Here is a 21,198-nt window from a genome sequence, read left to right on the forward strand (position 1 = left end):
ACTGACCAAGCCACTCATGTACCCAGATCCCCAAGATTCTTGCATACACTAAGGAAGCTTATGAGGACTGTAGGCTCAATGAATTCTTCTCAAGACAACAAATTCCAGAGCCAGCCTAAGTAGACAGGTATGGCCAGCCAAAACCATTCCCTGCCAGAATCCTCCCTCTTCCCCTCATCTTTTGGGCCTGGCTGGGTAGGGAGAGGCAAGTAGCTAGCTACTAGCAGTGTTTTAAGGGTAGGGTGAGGGGCATTGCTAGACCTAACACCAGTCTCACCGACTTCTGCAAACACTCACCTTGGCTCCACCAGACCCCACCCCACTCCGGGATGTTCCTCCACTGGAACCCATTCACACCTCCCAGGCCAAACTGATCACCAGGCTTTTCCAGCTCTCAGCCCCTGTAACCCAGGCTCCTACCCAGATATATCCTGCTTAGGTTCCTCCTGCCTTCACTATGGATCCCTCCATGTAATGTCCCTCCACCACACTCCTGAGGCCCCCATATGAGCCCCAACTCACACTTCAAGACACACTTGAAACTAAATGCCTTCAGAAAGGTCCCTTGGCTGGCCCAGTCCTCCAACATGCCAGCCTGGAAGCATGATCAGCACTCCTAGAGCACTCATGGAGAACATCCTCCACAGCATGCATGCCTGAGGAAGCTTTCTTAGCTAAGCCCAGTACTGTCCATCATGGAGGCAGGGAGGGAGCTCAGGGCAGAATTCTGGGTTCCACTGAAGGCTGAGCAGAGGAGAGGCTTCCCTGACGACAGCCAGTATATTCACCCTCACTCCAGCAAACTAGTCCAAGAAAAGTATCTTCACCTTTCTACTGGGTCAACCCCATAGTCTTCCAGAGTGACATTGTCATTGCCTATTTGTCAGGCAGGTTCCCTCACCCAAGCAGAGGCTTGGAGGCCATCAAAGGCACAGGAGCCAGGGCCCCACAACCCTACCTGGAGTCTGTCACCATGAGGCCCAGGCACTCAGCTTCCAATGAGGGCCAAGATATTCCCAGGTTAACCCAATAAGCAATGGGCAAGAGGGGCCCAGCCCTGATGTGACACAATAGCCCCAAGAAAGGAGGTGATGCCCCCTACTTCCCCAGGGCCAGAGTCTTCCCCATGCCCTACTGGCTGGAAGTGGGGGGCAGGCCAGGCCACAGAGCCTGTGGCTGTGCTCACAGAAGCTCACACAAGTTGGTACTGTGAACCAAGCTTACACACTGGGGGCTTCCCCCACAAAGCTGTCTGAGTTTCAGTTGGTTCTGCCTCTTGTAAGGAAGGGCCCAGGGCAGGACACTTCCCTCTTTGTGCCCCCTATACCAGGACAAGAATTCCTGCCTTACTGCCCCTCAGGATTGCGAGTGAGGTGAGACCTCAGTACTGAGGAGGCTCAGACACTATAGATCATCCTAGGCCCCAAACAGTAAAGAGCTGCTTGCCATGAATCCAAACTTGGCACACAGCAGACAACTAGCTATTGTGGGTTAATATTCAAATGTTCTCAAACCTGGGGTGGGCAGGAATGGATCTGTTCTATGAACTGCTCTGTCCTACCAGCTGGAGCAGGGACTGGCACAGTGGGTACTCAGGAAACACAGCTAATAGGCATACCTACCTCTTCTTCCTCTTTCTTAGTACCTGGTTCCAGGATTGCGGGGGTGGGGGTGGTGGGGGGTGGGGGGTGGTGTCTGTGAATTCACGAGGAATCCAGTAACGCCTGTAGATTGACTAATCACCTTGCACATGTGGATGTCTCTTTCCACATGCACAAATGTCACACTGCAAAAGGATGTACAAATTCACCTAAAATGATTTCTGAAGGGGCACCTAGATGGCTCAGCATCCAACTCTTGATTTCAGCTCAGGTCATGATTTCATGGTATGAGACTGAGCTCCGTGTTGGGCTCTACACTGAGAATGGAAGCCTGCTTAAAATTCTCTCTCTCCCTCTGCCCCTCCTTGACCCCCATATGTTCAGGGTACTCCCTTCTCTCTTTAAAGGGGGGAAAAAAAAAGGATTTCTGAATTGTGTCATTATGTCTTTTCAAGCAATAGTTCCTGGAAGTGTAACTCCTAACCTGTGAGTCAGGACTCTGGAGGATGTTAAGGAGCCCTAATACAATCGACAAATCAATGTACCACTGCGCTAGACCTTGATGAGGCTACCCATACCTTTCCATGTTCACACACCCACCCAGTCGTGTCCCCAAAACCTGGGGGTTTTGTGGCTCAAACTGAACTACAGGAATGCAAAAGAAGCAACACTACAAGCTTTTGAGGCAAGGTTACAGAAGCCTTGAAGTTACCGCTTGGGCCCTGAGGCCCAAGAACTCAGGGGTCTCACTGCAATGAGGATGTCAAATTAGCTGTATAGAAAGAGGGTTAAAGACACAGAGATAGGGCTAGCCATCTCCCTACATGAGTGAAAAAGCCACTGGGGATATATCCAGCCTGGTTGAAACAGGGCTGCAAGGATAAAAGCCCAAGAAGCAGTGCCCACCTAGGACCATCCGATCAGCAGACACAACAGACAATGCTACACCAATACATCATCATTTTAAACCACTAAGCTAACAGAGCTGACAGCCCAGCTCTGCCCCCCAGGGAACTAGCCCACACCACTGTAACTCCATAATCTCTCTCAGAGACTGTCCCCAGCAAGGAGAGTCACTCTAGAAATTACCCTGGAACAAAAGCAGGGAGAAAGAATGTGGGAAAGAAAACAAGTTTACAAGCAACCACCCCTGCTAAACCTCGAACCACCACCGCCCCCCGCCCCCCGCAAAGGACCAGCAACAATTCTCTGTATATGGAGGATGGCCATGGCAAATGCACAATTGAGAGAATATGGGAGCGCAGCTCCAGAAAGGCCCAAGAGACCAGAGGTGCTCAAAAAAGAAAGGAAGTGAACAGAGGGTCCCACAGGAGAGGAAGGGGCCACCTGTGTCTGGGAGCCACCATAGCCTCAAACACTACACTGAGTGGTGTGAATCAAAACCAGAAAGCAATTCCCCATGCTTAATCTAATAAGCATCCCCATTCCAGAAACACTTCTAGAAGAGTCCTACAAGAGAAAGATGGTTACCACAAGCTCCCAGTTTAGTCCTATCACATGGCAGGCCCCTACACATGCTTCTGGGATCTTTCATGGGCCAACTGACTAGACCCCACAATAGTCCCCCCCTCCTTTCTCAAGGGGTGCCATTCACCTAAGAGACACTTGATGTGATTAGAAAGGGAGCTCTGCTCACACAGACACAGGCTGTGCCCCAAAGCTGAAGACTTATCTGTCTCAGGGGATGGTAGGCACCGCAGGGTGCCTGAATCCCCTCCCCAGACCCCTAGGGCTCTGTAGCCCACCTGCTTCCTGCCTGCCCAAGCCCCTCTTCAATTCCCTGGACTCTCTTCTTGGCATCCATTACCATTTCTCCCAGCCCTGTAACTTGACACTCTGTTGGCTGGGATGTCAAGAGAAAAGCCCAGAGCCTGCTTTGTAAGGGCTGGAAAGTCAGCACACATTTTGCTTCTTGGCCACAGAGGCCATGGAGGTGAGCAGCTGGGGATGAGATTTTTGAAACTTAACCATCATCCTTCCTGGAGACTTCAGGTCCAACTATTACTCTGAGAATCCATTATGGCACACCCTGCCACAGATACCGCTGAACATCTTAGAAGAAAGAGAAGGAACTCCTCTGGCCAGGCTCTGGCCCAGAGAATCCATCCCCCCTCCTGGGCCCCCAGTAGAGGTGGGCAGTCCCAAGGTGCATGGAAAATGCAAAGGAGCACTGTGCTGTCAGCAAGGCCAGGAAGCATTCAGCCTGTCCTACTGGGGCTCCATCTAGGAACACAGGAACCCCTGGAAGTCACAGCCTGCCCAAGGAGGCCCAGAGGACTTCACTGCAATAGGAGTAACAGGGGCCAGTTTTGAGAGCATGCAGAATGACCAAGGGCTGTAGAGATAAGGCAAGGATGGGTGAAAGAGAGCACTCCTTGGGCCAGAGAAACCAGATGTGATCCCACATAAAGACCCCCCCACCAAATGGCAATGGGGCAGCCTCTGGGCAAGCATCCACCCACAGAGGTCACCGGCAACCTAATCCTGCCAGCCTCCAGCATCTCTAGCAAGGATCTGATACCACCAGGAAAGTTTAATCCAGTTCAGTACACTCTGCTCAGAAATTTGGGAAGGGGCACTTGGAAAGGGGACAAATGACCACAGTCATAAACTGAAAGTTTGATATACATTAGATTTAGAAAAATCACCCAGGACATTTGCTGACCCTTTACAAGGGCCATCCCTGTGCCACCACCAAGATGCACACTTCTGCGTAACCCTCTCAATTGCCTAATCGTTATCCCATTTACAAGTGAGAAAATAGTCTGAAAGGCGTACTTCTCGAGGTCACACAGGTATGGCCTGCAGATAGCCTGGGCTCATACTAGGCCTAGGCTTCTGTGGACCCTTGGCAATCCTGCCCAACTCTGGGACACTGAGGGCTGCCACATGTACCCACACTGCATTGGGATACAGGCCCCCCATTACAGGTCAGAACAGCTGGGTACCCATGGCCTACAGGGAGCTCAATGGTACCCCAGAAAAAGAAACAGAGGGTGGGAAATACCAGGCTCCACATGACTGTCAACTCTGACACCTCTAACTCAGGTCATCAAATACCATTTTTGGACTAAAGAAAAAAATATATTTTTTAAGATTTTACTTATTCATGAGAGACAGAGAGAGAGGCAGAAACATAGGCAGAGGGAGAAGCATGCTCCCTGCAGGGAGCCTGATGCAGGACTCGACCCCAGGACCCCAAGATCATGACCTGAGCCAAAGGCAGACGCTCAACTCCTGAGCCACACAGGTGCCCTGAGGAAAATGTTTTTATTTATACTTAGGATCCTGGAGAGCCAGCAGCATCCACATCCCATGTCCTCGAGGTAAGAAAGAGATGATGGTGTGACAACATGGATACGGAACTTGGACTTGACTGGGAAACAACTCTCCCTACATATGGACTACCACCTACCCAAGAAAGCTGGGTGGGGTTTTGGCACTCTGGAATCCTGACTCCTAAAGGGCCTGAGGCTTGGGAGAACAAGAGAAAAAGGAGCATGGGACCCCAAATGCCACAATACTAGTGATCCCTCCTTTGTCCGGTCACCATACCCACATGCCAGACCAACGTTCCTCCAGTGAGGAACACAAAAAGAACACAGGAGTACTCTGCAGCATGGAGCAATTCACTACATCACATGAACCCAAATACACTTCTCCCAAGATACCAGCTCCCTCACCAACTCACAGCAAGAGAAAAGTCACCGATGTGTAGATGAAAAGTACACACCAGGAACAAACACTGCTTTGCAGCTTGCAGCAACTTCAAACTTCTGTGATAAATGGAGAGTGCTTACTTTGCCTGAAAATTTACTGCCCCCTTCTAAAAATCTGTTTCAAACTGCTGGATCTTCCCCCTACCCTTGTCCTCCCAGCAACAGCTCAGGTGCCCCCCACCCCCAACAGACCTGTTCCAGCTGCTCTGAGTCCAGCAGGACCATGGGACACTAGACATATCTCTGTGGTTATGAGGACTTTATCCAGTCACCAAACTCCAATGAGCCTCAGTTACTTCATCTGCAGAATGGGATTTCATTGATCTCCAGGAGATGTTGTAAAATGTAAAAAGCATAAAACATGCACCTAGTTGACAAATGACAGCCCCAGCCCTTTCTCCCTTCCTCGCTGAACATGATGTGCCCAATCAGAACAGTCCCCATCACCTTTGCAGCTATAATTTAGCTCTGAATTTGACTCCTCTGGCTACCTGCTTTGCAGTCAGAGGTCCCTGGGGACAAGGTCTCATGATGAAGGCTTCTCTTCTTCCTGCTGTCTGACTGGCTAGGCCATTAACCACTGCTGCCTGAGATAGGACCACACAACCCTGATGGACATCCTGGTTTGTCCATGCTAGAAAGACCATCTCCAACCCACCTAAGCTCCTCTGCATTGCACCCAGCTCTTCCAGGTCGTTGTCGTAACACTGAGACAACAGCTGTCTTTTTCACCAAGTTAGGACAGTAGTGCCAAATGCCAGTACTCAGTGACACTATGCTGTAGGAAAAGCCTGGGATGAAGTACAACTACTGACTTTATTAAACTTCAACCCCTGAGTACACATCTTTTTAATATTCTGCAACAAGATAAAACACTTCTCTTGCTTACCAAAGCAGGACAGCCATCCAGAAGAAAAGCATGTGTGTGAACGTTCACAAGAAAAGCATGTGTGTGAACGTTCACAATGCTTGAAGGAAGGATTGACAGACACATTGTGGTTATTCAAACTGGGTGTTTGGCAGACATTTTCCCCAGAATGGTTAAAGCAAAGCCCATTTCTTCGGAAACAATCAGCAGTACTTGCTGCCGACGATAAAGTCCAAGCTTTCAACAAACAAAATATAAAACTTTGGAAAAATCTGTGTTTGTAGCCATGAGTCCAAGAGATCAGACATTATCTAATCTGATTTTGTGATACTGAATAATGTAATGTGTCAGTATTTCAAAGGTCTCTAACTCTGTAAACTACTATTTTCTTTTTTTTTTTTAAAGATTTATTTATTTATTCATGATAGATGTTGAGAGAGAAAGAGAGAGGCACAGGCACAGGAGGAGAGAGAAGCAGGCTCCATGCCGGGAGCCCGACGTGGGACTTGATCCCGGGACTCCAAGATCACGCCCTGGACCAAAGGCAGGTGCCAAACTGCTGAGCCACCCAGGGATCCCCAGTAAACTACTATTTTCTAATGTTAAACGGCATTACAAACTCAAATATGAATAAATGATCATTCAGGGGGTGAAGACACAAATCACCCAAGCAGAAGAATCCCAAATAATCTGTGTAGCTGCTTTGCTCCCAAGGAGCAAGTGTGTATATATATGACTCTCCACCCCCCGGGGGTGGGGTGCATCTAGTGATTTCCTTCCAAGGAGTCCAGCATAGAAACGGGGAAGAGAGTAACTTTAAAGTGGAGACATCTGATAGATGCTACCTCAACCAAGTGACTAAAGTCAACATCCCAGTGAAAAGTCAAGTTGATGGCATATGCTGTGGATATGGTATGCTAAGAAGGGTACTTCACATCTGTGGTCCTCCCTAAGCCCATCGCCCCAGGCCAACCATGAAAAAACATCAGACAAATCATAACTAAAAGATCTCCCACAACATACTGACCAGTTCTCCTCAAAACAGTTGAGGTCATCAAAAACAAAGTCCGAGAAACTCTCAGCACAGAGCTGTCTAAGGAGATGTGATGACTAAATCCAGGACAGAATTAATAAATATTTTTAAATTTCTAACACAGCAAATGGACAACATATTTTCACGTAACTAAGATGGAAAGGGGGTTGCACAATGCCTTCAGCAAAGGGATTTCCTGCGGCAAGTACTAGTCTGAACAAAAGCTCCCAAGTGGAGACCTCCTGACAAATCATGGCCCATATGTCTTTCTCTTGCTGCCAAAGTTATGTTTTGTAAAGTGAGACGTCCAGGGACCCCTGGGTGGCTCAGTGGTTGAGCATCTGCCTTTGGCTCAGGGTGTGATCCCGGAGTACCGAGATCGACTCCCACCATCAGGTTTCCCCACAGGGGGGCCTGCTTCTCCCTCAGCCTGTTACTGCCTCTCTCACTGTGTCTCTTATAAATAATAAAATCTTAAAAAAAAAAGTGAGACATATTAAAAATTTCCTAGGGCTCACCCCACAGATGCCCCATAACTTCCCTAAAAAATCTATTTAATTATAAGCCAACAAAATTTGGTAACCCTGTTCTTGTGGCCTTAAAAAAGGCCAACTGAACAGGCTCTGGAGTTACCCAATTCAGAGAATATGGCACCACCCAGAGCAGCCTAGACAGTCTGCATTTGCAGATGGGGGAGGCCAAGCATAGACCTCCCTCAGAGGTCAGTTTGGTGCCCCAGGCTCCCAATGCCAGGACACTATCCTGTCCATCTCACATCCCATTCCCTCCATACCTCTATTCTCCAGGCAAAGATACCTCTCCCGGGCAGCCCTGGTGGCTCAGCGGTTTAGTGCCTGCCTTCAACCTGGGGTGTGATCCTGGAGACCCGGGATTGAGTCCCACAGGCTCCCTGCATGGAGCCTGCTTCTCCCTCTGCCTGTGTTTCTGCCTCTCTGTGTGTGTGTCACAAACAAACAAAATCTTAAAAAAAAGATACCTCTCCCTCCTCCCAACATGTCCACCTCCACCCTCACATTCAGGTGTCCCACAAGCTTCTGGGCTCCACCCAGGCCCAAAGCATCAACTCTCTCCTCTCCAGAGAGTGCCTCAAGGCCTGCCCTTCCCACCTGACAACATAACCCTACTGAGGCCTTCTCACCAAACCCAATGAGCCCCTGAGCATCCCAATTTTTGGGCTGTGAGCTTCCTAAAATGTTAACCAGATCACTCTTTCCCACACTGCCCATGGACACTGCAAGTCCTCTTGAAGAATGGTAATGCTCTGTGCTTGCACTGGTTATTCTCTTTAGAGTATGGTTGTGTTAAAGTGCTTTTGAAAGCTATTAAGGCCCTGCATTGAGGAACTCTGCATGTCACCAGGTCTCAGTTGTACTAAGACTAGAACAAAGCTTTTCAAAGTGGTTATTTACATCACAACTATTTTAAGATTCAAACTCTAAAAATAAGCAGTCTTATGGCTTAGGACCCAAGGAAGGGGATTAGTAACGTCTGGTATGTCTCCCATCTCCACCCATCAAACAGTCTACATCTCCTCTCTCACACACACCCCCCCCCCCCGCCCCCCCCCCGCAGGCCCTTCTCACCAACACCTAGGCTGCTTTGGCCACAAGGAACTCAATGTCTATGAAGGCAACTGATCCTGCTGCCACCATCTGCTTGCTGCAGGGGTCTGCAGCCATTCACCTACCCTCTTCTCCCTTTCTTGGAAGTCCCAAAGCTTCTTTCTATCAGCACTGTGACAAAGCTTACTAGACCACACTGGGAACTTCTGAGGCCTAGGAACGACAGCTTCACTTCAGAGGAGACAATGAAATTCACCACGGTGGAGTAAATGGTCCCAGGTTACATGGGGATATGAGTGGAATCAGGCTGCTGGACACCCATTTTCTTTTTCTACCACCTGTTACTCCCCTCAGGGTTACATATTATAATTCATGTGCTCATCTCTTTGACAGGAAAAAAAAACCACCTCGGAAATCTCTTGCCATCAGGCCAGCTCTCCTTTTTCTCCAGGGTACTTTCTGCTGAGGAATGTCTTCTCAAGGTGTGACTCCTGCTTGCCCCACCTGGAGTCACACAGGCCCTTGGGGTGGGGGGGAACGGGTAAGGCATTCACTCCTGTTTCTATCTGTTCTCCACACATGGCCCCCTTTATCCCACTCTTTTACCAGGCTAGGTGGCCATGAGGGATAAGATGGGATCCCTCAGCCAGTGTGCTTGCCACCCCCACCTTCCAGGTTTGTTATCGTTCTGGTACAAACTGTTCTCAATACAGCAGAGAACTGGCTGCAAGATATAAAGCAAAGCATATGAAAGCAGTTTTAGCTGGCATAGCAGAAGACTGGTCAGAGCCATCACATGCCATCACATACTGCAGAGGTAAAACATTTAAATGACCTGCTACAGCAGCCAAGGCACCAGTTACAGGATGAGGAGCCTATTTTCATGTGACAAAGCACTAGCAGGAATATGTACTGAAGAGATATCAGAAACTTCAACTACAGATTTAAACCGAATAATTTCAAAGTAAGAAAATTATCTGCTGGGCAGCCTGGGTGGCTCAGCGGTTTAGTGCCGCCTTCCACCCAGGGCGTGATCCTGGAGACCTGGGATTGAGTCCCACATCGGGCTTCCTGCATGAAGCCTGCTTCTCCCTCTGCCTGTGTCTCTGCCTCTTTGTGTCTCTCATGAATGAATGAATGAATGAATGAATGAATGAATGAATAAATAAATCTTAAAAAAAAAAAAGAAAATGATCTGCTTAATCTACAAATCTGTCTAATTCACATGTGTGCAAAGTTCATGACTGCTCAAGGAGGAGTGTTTACAGGTGCTTACCTGACTGTACAGTGGCCTTCTGGTTCCTGTCAGGGTTACCACATCCACAAAAAGGCAGGTACTACCCAGTGAGAAGGGGACAGATAGCACCTTCACAACCAGAGGAAGGTGTTATAAAAGCAATGGGCAGGTGGCTTCTCACCTGTCATCAGACTGGCCTACACTAGGCCCCATGTGAGTGAGCTGGGTCTCTCTGGGTTAGAAACAGGACACCTAGAGTCTGTCCCTTTGATAGCCTAGCATTATCAAGTGATTTTTAGAAGTACAGGTGAACCCCTCAAATTTCATTAATTTCAAACCTGGGATAAGATATGGTCCAGAATAAAGGTAGATGGGCAGAAAGCAGAATTGGGATGAAGAGCCTACATGGAAGCAATAAGGCAGAAAATGACACGAGAGGCCACAGCTAAGGAACGGAAGGAAGCACAGAACCAGGAACAAATTTCCAAAGGAACATAACCTCTCAGCTCCTGTGTGCTAGATATCTAAGAAAAGCAAGCAGGTGGGCAGCCCGGGTGGCTCAGTGGTTTCAAGTCTTCAGCCCAGAGTGTGATCTTGGAGACCTGGGATGGAGTCCCACGTTGGGCTCCCTGCATGGAGCCTGCTTCTCCCTCTGCCTGTGTCTCAGCCTCTCTCCGTGTGTGTGTCTCTCATGAATAAATAAATAGAACCAAAGAAAGAAAGAGAAAAGAAAAAAAAAAAAAAAAAGAAAAGAAAGAAAGAAAAGCAAGCAGGCTATGGAGACTTCTAGTTGGAGCTGATGGAGCTGCAGCCCAAGACTGCCCAGCCTCTCCTAAAAGTCACCCAGCAATAAAGACAATGAATTAGCAAGTGAAAGGCAGCAGCCAGGCCACAACAGGTGCTAGGGAGGGGCTGGGCCCCAGAGAGCCTTCCCCAAGAGTGGAAGAGTCCCCAGACTCAGGGTAACGGTAGTCACACAGAAGGAAAAGAAGCATCTGGCTGAAGCACTTCCAAAGCTCTCATACATGAGGGTGTGAGTGTGAATCTTCCTTCCCCATGAGGAAGACTGTCAGAGAGCCAGGGTGAGGGTCACAACCACACCTACCTAGGCTGTGCAAGAACCTAAGCCATCATACCCCCCACAGCTGTGTCACATTCACCCAACTCACTCAAGAACACACATTCCAAAACAAAACAAAACAAAACAAAACAAAAAAACAAAAAAACCCCACACATTCCAGAGATGCCTAAGTGGCTCAGCAGTTAAGTGTCTGCCTTTGTCCGAGCTGGGCTCCCTGTGTCCAGTGCTGGGCTCCCTGTGAGGAGCCCGCTTCTACTTCGGGCTGTGTCTCTGCCTCTCTGTTTATGTCTCTCATGAATAAATAAATAAATAAAGTCTTAAAAAACACACACACACACATATTCCAGCAGACAGCTGGCCAGGCTGTGATAAGTGGGGGCTCAGGTCACTACATGGCTGGAGAGAGGATCCTTTTTCCATCCCCACAAAGGCAGCCAGGGCAGCAACAATCACCCTTCTATCACCACAGGAAAAAGGTGACAGGCACACAACCAGGTCAGAACCTGGACCCAGACCTCTTCGTAGCGAAATCTGTAAAGAATGACGATACCAAATTGAGAATTAAGCAGCTGAACCCCCACACTTGTGAGTCAGACAGTCCAGACATTCTGGGGGGAAGGTCTGGCAATTTCTTTAAAACAATTCAACATGCACGTATTCTATGACCCAACAATTCAACCCTTAAGTATTTAGCAAGATAAATGAGGATTGATGCCCATGCAAAGACCTGTAAGAATGGTCACAGTAGCTGCACTCACACCAGATTCAAACTGCAGATTGCCTGGTGCCTATGGACAGGTAAGTGGATACACTGTGCAGAACCACACAGAAGACATTCAGAAAATGTTGGTACATACAGTAGGGATGAATCCCAAAGCACATGGGAAAAGCCAGAACCCACTGAGCACATGCCATGATTCCATTTCTAGAATTCACCTCTGAAAAGAGGCAAGATTAGTCTAAGGTGAGAGAGTACACCCAGTCAAGAAGGACAGGAAATGTATAAACGGCTCTTCTTTATGATGATGACTAGGTTCTATATCCTGATAAGGCTTTGGACTACACAGGTGAAACACACACCAGGAGAGGCTCACTGGGCTTTACCTCCTCACAGGGCAGGCAACCCCAGTATTTATTCTTCCTCTCACAAGAGGCTGCTTGTAAAAAGCATCACCAAACCACAAGAATTCTACTTATGACCTAGGGAGTCATCTTGGATAAGTTAAGGGATGCACACCTTTACCTGCAGGCTCCATTCTACATAGAACAGAACAAGGCTATCCATACAATTCCACATTACAAACAGGTGGCTGCACCATTATGTTACTTTCAGGTTCATTTTTGCTTTGGAAAATAACTCAGGCGTTGACATGAGTGTGGATGATGTGCCCATATACAAGACTCCACTCCACTGCAGGACAACTAAGCCTTGTTCTTTTTTTTTTTTTTTTTTTTTAATATTTTATTTATTCATTCATGAGAGGTAGAGAGAGAGACAGAGAGAGACACAGACATAGACACAGACATAGACATAGGGAGGAGCAGGCTCCTCGCAGGGCACCAGATGCAGGACTCGATCCCCGGACCCGGGATCATGCACTGAGCCAAAGGCAGACGCTCAACCATGAACCACCAAGGCACCCCTAAGCCCTGTTTTAATACCAAATGATGAGTAGTAACGTCCCTGGGCACAAAAGTTTATAGCTGTGTCACCCCCACAGCTCCCTTGGTAAATGCCAAAGTCTCTAAAAATGGGATAGTGATTCTATCATCAAGAACATCAGATTTAACAAAAGGACCCTGCTTTGCAGGACAGGTAATAAACAGAGGGCGCTTTTAATGCATTTTCAGTCTAAGTTCGCAAGTGCTTGACTACAGAGGCAGAAAGCCAGAAAAACTAAAGTCAGGAATGGCTCTAAGGGCTCAGATGCTACTGCCCACCCTCAGTAGGCTGTGGGCCTCTTGATGGCAGATAGGAGCCCCTTTTACCCACAGGGTAGGCCCTTGGTAAGAGTGAAACCCCATCCTGTAGCAAATGAGATGCATGATGCAAAGAGGGATGGGGAGAGAGGGGGAAAACAGGCAGCTACCCAAAGGTCGCACACCCCAACAGAACCCAGGACCAGAAGTCATCAGGACATCTATAGCCACTGAGGCCCATGTAGCAAGCAACTGAGAGGTGGAAGCTGGCCTACTGGTCTGCCACTGCTCCACCCGTGGGCCCCAGGGAGCCTGAGTCACAGCCTCAGTCACGTTTCCTCCCAGGTAAAATGAGGAAGTAGAGATGATCTACTTTGGCGCCCTTGGACTTCCACCCCCAGCTGAGTCATGCCCCTTAACTTCTAGTTAGCTTAACTTCTAGTCCTTTTCCTGAAGACTTCTGCACATTGTTCATATTACAGTACACCAGAAAGTGGCTGTGATCAGACCTTGTCCTATCATTTCTATCTCAGAGATCACCACAGTGCAGGTCAGAGAGTCAGCCTGGTCCTGGCATGCTAACAACCCAGGGAGAGCTAAATCTCAGAAAAAGGCATACACAAACACATTTTCAGTAAAGCACTGGAGTGGCTGTTCATGGAGCCCCCATACCACAAAGGCCCAGAGTGACAAGACATCCAGTCCTCACCTTACAGGTACAAAACCTCTAAAGAAGAGATTCATGTTTTCTTTAGTTAAATGTTCTTCCACCCAAAGGGAGGGTTGTTCTTACTTGTGCGTAGCCCAGATTATTTCTAAAGATCAACAATTTGTAACAGAGATTCTCAATGGGAAAATACAGGAGTAGAATCTACTTATCACAAAAACAAAACAGAGAACCCAACATAACTTCCTCTGTCTGCCCCAGCTCTAGCCTCTTCTAAGAGTCCTAATTTGTTTTACCTGGTAGGTTAAGGCAGGCATGTATCTATGACCTTTGGGTTGGTCTCACAAGACCAGCTGGCTCAACTTCCACCTCCATGGATTTTTGTTTTTCTGTGAGCACATTTATGGATGTCAGAACAGAACCTAAACTATTTTAACCTCATTTATTTTTTAAATGTCCATATTGAGGTATAATTTACAAACACTAAAATTCACTGTAGTACAATTCAATGATTTTTAATAACTTTAGAGTTTGCAACCATTACCACAATCCAATTTTAGAATACATCTACCACTGCACCGCCAAAAGTTCCCTTGTACCCATGAGATGCTAATCACCGGTCCCACCTGCCCCCGCCCCAGCCCTCAGGCAACCACTGATCATTGTCTCTATATTAAGTCTATTTTGGACATTCCCTGTAGATGAAATTATGCAACATGCAGTCTCTGGGTCTGTTGTTTCCCCACCAGCATGGTGAATCTGAGGTTTATCCATGCTGCAGCATGTATCAATAGTTCGTTTAAAAAAAAAAAAAAAATTTTTTTTTTTTTTTTTTAATTTATACACGGAAGACACAGAGCAAGGCAGAGACATAGGCAGAGGGAGAAGCAGCCTCCATGCGGGAATCCTGATACGGGACTCGATCCCAGGACCCCAGGATCAACCCAAGCCACCCAGGTGCCCCATTTTTTAATTTCTGAATAGTAATATCCAATACATGGATATAGCATATTTTATTTATCCTTGCCTGGTTATCTGGATTATTTCCATTTTTTGGTTATTATGAATTATGATGCTATGAATACCCACATATCTTTGTGTGGACACATATTTTTATTTCTCTTGAGTTATATTCCTTGTATAGAATGCTGGGTCATGTTGTAAGTTCATGTGTAACTTTTTTAAGAAACTGTCAAACTGTTACCCCATTTTACATTCCCACCAGCAAAGTATGAGGGTTCCACCTTCTCCACATCCTCATCAATACTTGTTATTATTTTAAACAACCATCTTTGAGACTTGCTTTATGGCCCAGCATTTGGTCTACCCTGGAGAATGTTCCATGAGCATGTATAAAGACATATTCTGGGGATCCCTGGGTGGCGCAGTGGTTTGGCGCTTGCCTTTGGCCCAGGGGCGCGATCCTGGAGACCCGGGATCGAATCCCACATCGGGCTCCCAGTGCATGGAGCCTGCTTCTCCCTCTGCCTATGTCTCTGCCTCTCTCTCTCTCTCTGTGACTATCATAAATAAATAAAAAATTTAAAAAAAAAAAAAGACATATTCTGTTTTCTGTAGTTACCAGGTGTTCTATAGATTCCTGTTAGGCCAAATGGGTTGCTAATCCTCTTCAAGTCTTCTAGAACTTTACCAATTTTCTCTTTAGTTGTTCTATAAATTATTAAGAGTGGAATACTGAATTCTCTAACTATAACTGATAACTTATCTATTTCTACAATCAATTCTATCAGTCTATGCCTCAGGTATTTTGGGTTCTGTTGTTAGGTGCGTATACATTTATGACTGTTATGTCTCCCTGATATTTTATAATAAAATGTCCCTCTTTGGCTCTAGTTAATTTTTGGGGGGGGGGTCTTAAAGTCTATTTTATCTGACATGGATACACGCTAACTTTCCTATAGTTACTTATGGTATAGTTTTTCCTATCATTATACCAAAGATGCTAAGCGTCCTTAAATCTAAGGAGTGTCTTTTAGAGACAATATAATTAAGCTGGATCTGGCTTTTTTTTTTTTTTTTTTTTTTTTTTTTTTTTTTTTAAAGATTTTACTTATTTATTAGAGAGTAAGAGAGCACAAGCAGGGGGAGGGGAAGAGGTAAGAGGGAGAAGCAGGATCCCCACTGAGCGGGGATCCTGATATGGGACTTGATCCCAAGACCCCAGATTACGGCCTGAGCCGAAGGCAGATACTTAACCAACTGAGCCACCAGGCGTCCTAATCTCTGTCTTTATAATTGGGGTGTTTAGACCACTCATATTTAACACAATAATTGATATGATTGGATTTACATTTTGCTAGTTGCATTCTACACACATTTCTTTTTTGTTCCTCTGTTCCTCATTGACAGTTTTGTGTTAAACATTTCTTAGGGTACCAAATTCTTCTGATTTTATTTTAAAGTTATTTTTCTTAATAGTTATTCTAGAGATTACAATAATCATCTTGTTAATTTACCACACTCTACTTCAAATTAACTTGATTCTAGAAAAATGTAAAAATTTTACCATAATGGAGCTCCATTTCATTCCTTTTTTTTTTTTTTTAAGATTTTATTTATTCACTCATGAGAGACACAGAGAGAGAGAGAGGCAGAGACACAGGCAGAGGGAGAAGCAGGCTCCATGCAGGGAGCCCAATGTGGGACTTGATCCGGAAACTTCAGGACCATGTCCTGGGCCGAAGGCAGGCGCCAAACCGCTGAGCCACCCAGGGATCCCCCTCATTCCTTCTGTTTTGTACTATCATTGTCTGACATGTTGTATCTGTAACCATTAGAAATACAACAGATTTTTGTATGCCTGTGGTCAATTTCCAGAAAGCTGAAATGGTTATTTTTATAACCAGTGCTATAGTTAACCCTTTACACCATGCTGGGTTTTTTTTTCTTTTTTTTAAAGATTTTTTTATTTATTCATGAGAGAGAGAGAGAGAGAGACAGGCAGAGACAGGCAGAGGGAGAAGCAGGCTCCATGCAGGGAGCCTAACGTGGGACTCAATCCTGGGACTCCAGGATCACGCCCTGGGCCAAAGGCAGACACTCAACCGCTGAGCCACCCAGGTATCCCTGTTATGTGTTTTAAGAAGAAATGAGAATAAAGTCTTCTATATCAGTCCACATATTTACCATTTCCAGTGTTCTTTATTTCTTCCTGGGAACCCAAGTTACCAATATGTCATTTTCTATCAGCCTGAAGAACTGACAGGTCTGCCAGTGACAGGGTTTCTTGATTTGTATCTGAAAATGTCTTTTTTGCCTACATTTCTGAAGGAGTTTTGTTGGACACAGAATTCCAGGTTGGTACTTTTCTTTGAGTACTCTGAATGTAATTCAACTTCTTTTGGTTTCCATGGTCTTGGGTGAAATACTGGCTATTAATCGTATTACTGCTCTCCTGTATGTGATAAGTCCTTTTTCTCTCGCTACTTCTGATTTTCTTTTTCTTTGGCTCGTAACAACTTGACTATGATGTGTCTAGGTAAGATCACTTTGTATTTATGCTACCTGAGGTTTGTGTTGAGCTTCTTGGGATGAGTTTCTCCTCACATATGTTTTTGATCATTATGTTTTCAAATAAGTTTTTGCCTTGCCCCAACCATGACTGCAACCTTATGCTAACTAATAGAGCCACTGTCCTTCCCCATTTGCCCATCTCTAAGACTGTCACTTCAACCAACAAGGTCACAGGCGCAGGGCTGCTGTGCCCAGAGCTCTCTTAAAATAAATGAGCCCCTTTTCACTTCTCCAGAGAAGGGGTTGGCCTTCACAGCCTGTACCTGCCAGGCAGAACAATTCCCTACCAGTAGAACTGGGAGAGGGTGTGGAAGTTGCCGCAGGCTAAATGCCACTGATTCTCACTATTTTTACAAAGTTCAGCAGTTCCTAAAACACAAACACTTCTCAGATTGTTGTATGACTGGTCAATTTCCACAATGCTGAAATGATTGACATTTTTTGGCCAATTTCTGTCCTGTTTTATAGTTGTGGTGGTGGTGGGGGAATCTGAATATCTCTCCTCATTCAATCATTGCTGGAAATTACCCTCCAGCTTTGATTTATTTTGAAAATAAATATACACAAATTGGGAACCTAAATCAGAAAAATTGCCAGAGATAGGGGAACTGTATAGAGGGAAAGAATGGATTTTACCCCTTTGTCTGCCTATATGTGCTACATATCACCCCAATATAGTAAAAAAAAAAAAAAAAAAAAAAAAGGTTTTATCTTGCTGATTTCAATTTACCAGCCACTTCTTTAAAGAAAATTCTCTCTCCTGGAAGCCACCAGAAACTCCCTTTCAACAAGCCTAATTTGAGTCATAAGAGAAGACAGCATAAGGGGCACCTGGGTGGCTCAGTAGGTTAAGTGCCTGCCTTCAGCCCAAGTCATGATCTCAGGGTCCTGGGACAGAGTCCTGAGTTGGGCTCCCCACTCAGCTGAGAGTTTGCTTCTCCCTCTCCTTCTGACCCTCCCCGCTGCTCATGCTTTCAGTCACACACTCTCTCTCTCACTCAAATAAAGAAATCTTTAAAAAAAAAAAAAAAAAAGCGTGAAAGAAAATGAGGTACTTTTGAAACAACCAAATTCGAGACACAGAATACTATACAGCAATGAAAATGAATTAAATACTGCTAAACTCAACAACATGAGTAAATCTCACAAACACTATGGTGAATGAAAGCAAGCCAAGGGTATAGGCGGCAAAATTCCATTTATTTAAAATACAAAGCCAGGTATCCCTGGGTGGCACAGCGGTTTGGTGCCTGCCTTTGGCCCAGGGCGCGATCCTGGAGACCCAGGATCGAATCCCACAGGGCTCCCGGTGCATGGAGCCTGCTTCTCCCTCTGCCTATGTCTCTGCCTCTCTCTCTCTCTCTCTGTGTGTGACTATCAAAAATAAATAAATACAAATGTAAAATACAAAGCCAGAAAAAACTAATCTATGCTGTTGGAAGCCAAGAAAATGGTTATTCTTGGGGTAGTGACAATAAGCAAGCATAAAGGGGCTTCAAGGTTCTGTTTCTTGATTCTAGCTAAAAGGATATGTTCAGTTTGTGAAAATATATCAAGTGGCACCCTTCTGTACTTCTCAGTATGTGTCCTATCTCTCCATTAAAAGCAAAAATGAAATTCTCTCAGCACAACAATCTAAAATTGGCATGTTAGTACTATAAAAATTCAGTGAACCCGAAGCCAAAGAGTTCAGCCAATCTAAACTATGGTTAGATACAGCCGTGCCTTTTGATCTGCCCAATGCGAGATTTCACACTAACCTGGGAACCAATGGAACAATCATACTGTGATACAAGGAGGTTCCTAAAGGAAGGTTTTCAAGCCAGATGCTCTCAAGAAGCATCCAAAGACTGCCTGTTTCTAACATAGAAACTGAGGCCACTCATTTCAGAACAGATTACAATTTTAGAATACTTGATCCTATGATGGGAGGGGTACCTGATCTTATGATTTTTGTCAAAACTCACAACTGTAATTCTCAAATGAATTAAACAGAACATTCTACTCAGGGAAATACTAGCTCTACATCTTATTTTGAGTGAAGGCTGAAGGACAGTTGTCACCAACACTTCCTCCCCACACTAGGATCAATTCTGGGTACACATCTGTCACCCAATAATCTTCAAGGCAGATATGATCACCCATTTTACTAAAGAAGAAACAAAGATTAAGACTATATGCTCCATATAAGCCAGGGAATATGATGTGACCCCAACTTTGCCTGGCAGCCACCAAAGCCATACTTTCATACTCTGTGAGTGCCCTGGGGGGTCTCTAGTCCTGTAGGTCCACCCCTACCCTGTGTGCTTGGGTTAATCTCTGATCCCTGCTTCCTTGCATCTTTTGTGTCATAAGGATATTATCCCCATCAACCTCAGAAAACATTACATTGTCTAGTAATCATGGGTTGGAAGTTGGAAGTCAATATGTAAAATGAGGAAAGTCTGGAAGAGGCCCAGAAGCCAAATGTAGCTCCAGGCTGTGTCAACAGGAAGATCTGGTAACTTTTCCCTCACAATCCACTGGGATGCCCTGAAGAGGAGCAAGGTGATTACAGGAGAAAATGCCCATGAGGTGCCCAGGAACACAAGAAGAACCCAGATGATCCTCACAAACAAGGGCTCTTCCTCCTCCTCAGCTACCTGAGACAGCACCTAAGACCCTACTGAGGACCAAGTCAGAGGGAGGGAAAGGAGGCCCAGACTTACAAGTTTTACTTCTGAAACTTTAAAAGAGGCCTTTGGTTTTAGAACAGGGACAGCAAAAAGCAGAGCCAGACAGAAAAAGGTCTTTTAGGATAGCAGAAACACAAAGTACCCCCCACTACCCACTCTCTCAAACTAACATGCTTCCCCAATAGAAGGGGATGGATTTCCCCATTTATCTCAAAAAGCTAAGAATTAAAAAGCTGAGAAATGTCAAGCCAGATGATTTCTGAAATCCTTAAGATTCTGAAAGCCTGGGTTCCAAAATGAACTTAACATGAGGAGTGCAGGGTAGAGTCATCCCTGTGTGGAGTTAGTTAACACTCATAGGAAGGGAAGGTGCTCCCAACTTCCCTGGCTCTGTACCTGCCACCCTCACCCTCATCCCCCACCCTGGGCAAACAAACATGGAAGGGAGTCTGCAGGGGAAGACCAGGGGGTTAATGAGAGCTGGCCAGGAAACCATCCCCATACCCACACAGCTACTGTGGCATATTTGGCTCAAAGGACATTTAGGTGTGAACATTCTGGAGAGAATGGCTCTCATCAGAGCTCCAAGGGGAGCAGTGACAGCAGATGCTAGGCCCAGATTTCTCCTTACAAGAAAAGAATGTTTCTGAGTAAAGAAATGGAGGGGGTGGGCACAGATGACAGGAATGATACTGAGCTTTATTCTTTCAAATTTTTTCCTTAAGAACCTCACAAAGCTGAGGATCAGGAAAGTTACTCTTCAAGTAGTCAGTATTGACTAAGGAGAAACCAAAAGACCACACCACAGAAGCCTTGAACAGAGTGACCTCCTCCTTCATAATGTGTTGAAAGAGGAGGTCACTCTTCCTTCATAGGCATATGAGGAGTGGTGACACATGTGAGAAGTATCCCTGAGCTGGACTCCAGATTCTGCGCCTAGCCCAGAGACTCAGAAAATGTGTAGAACCTCTGCCCTTCTGAACCCCAGATCTATAAAGGAGATATAATAAAATTAACAACTAAGTTTTCCTACAAACTAAAACACTAGTTGAACAGACAACAGGTATGAGTTTAGTCAAGACCTGCTGCCTTGCAGGGGAGCTAATGGAGAATACTATCCCTCCTCCTATGAGAACCACACCCTCTGCACTGACATCCAGGCCCTAGTAGGGAGGTCTGTCCAGGAGAGCACAGCAATGCCAGGACTGGAACCCACAGCCACCTTCACCATAACTCACCAAAAAGCTGGTTCCTGCAGG

At 45.9% G+C, this 21,198-nt stretch overlaps 1 protein-coding gene across 10 annotated transcripts in view; it reads right to left on the reverse strand.

The window, feature by feature from the left end:
* Positions 1–21,198, reverse strand: part of GATAD2A (GATA zinc finger domain containing 2A) — a 107,140-nt gene that overhangs the window by 19,130 nt on the left and 66,812 nt on the right. The gene's annotated exons all lie outside the window — the stretch shown is intronic.

This window comes from Vulpes vulpes, chromosome 9 (assembly GCF_048418805.1).
Source record: "Vulpes vulpes isolate BD-2025 chromosome 9, VulVul3, whole genome shotgun sequence".
In the NCBI taxonomy this organism is placed as follows: domain Eukaryota; kingdom Metazoa; phylum Chordata; class Mammalia; order Carnivora; family Canidae; genus Vulpes; species Vulpes vulpes.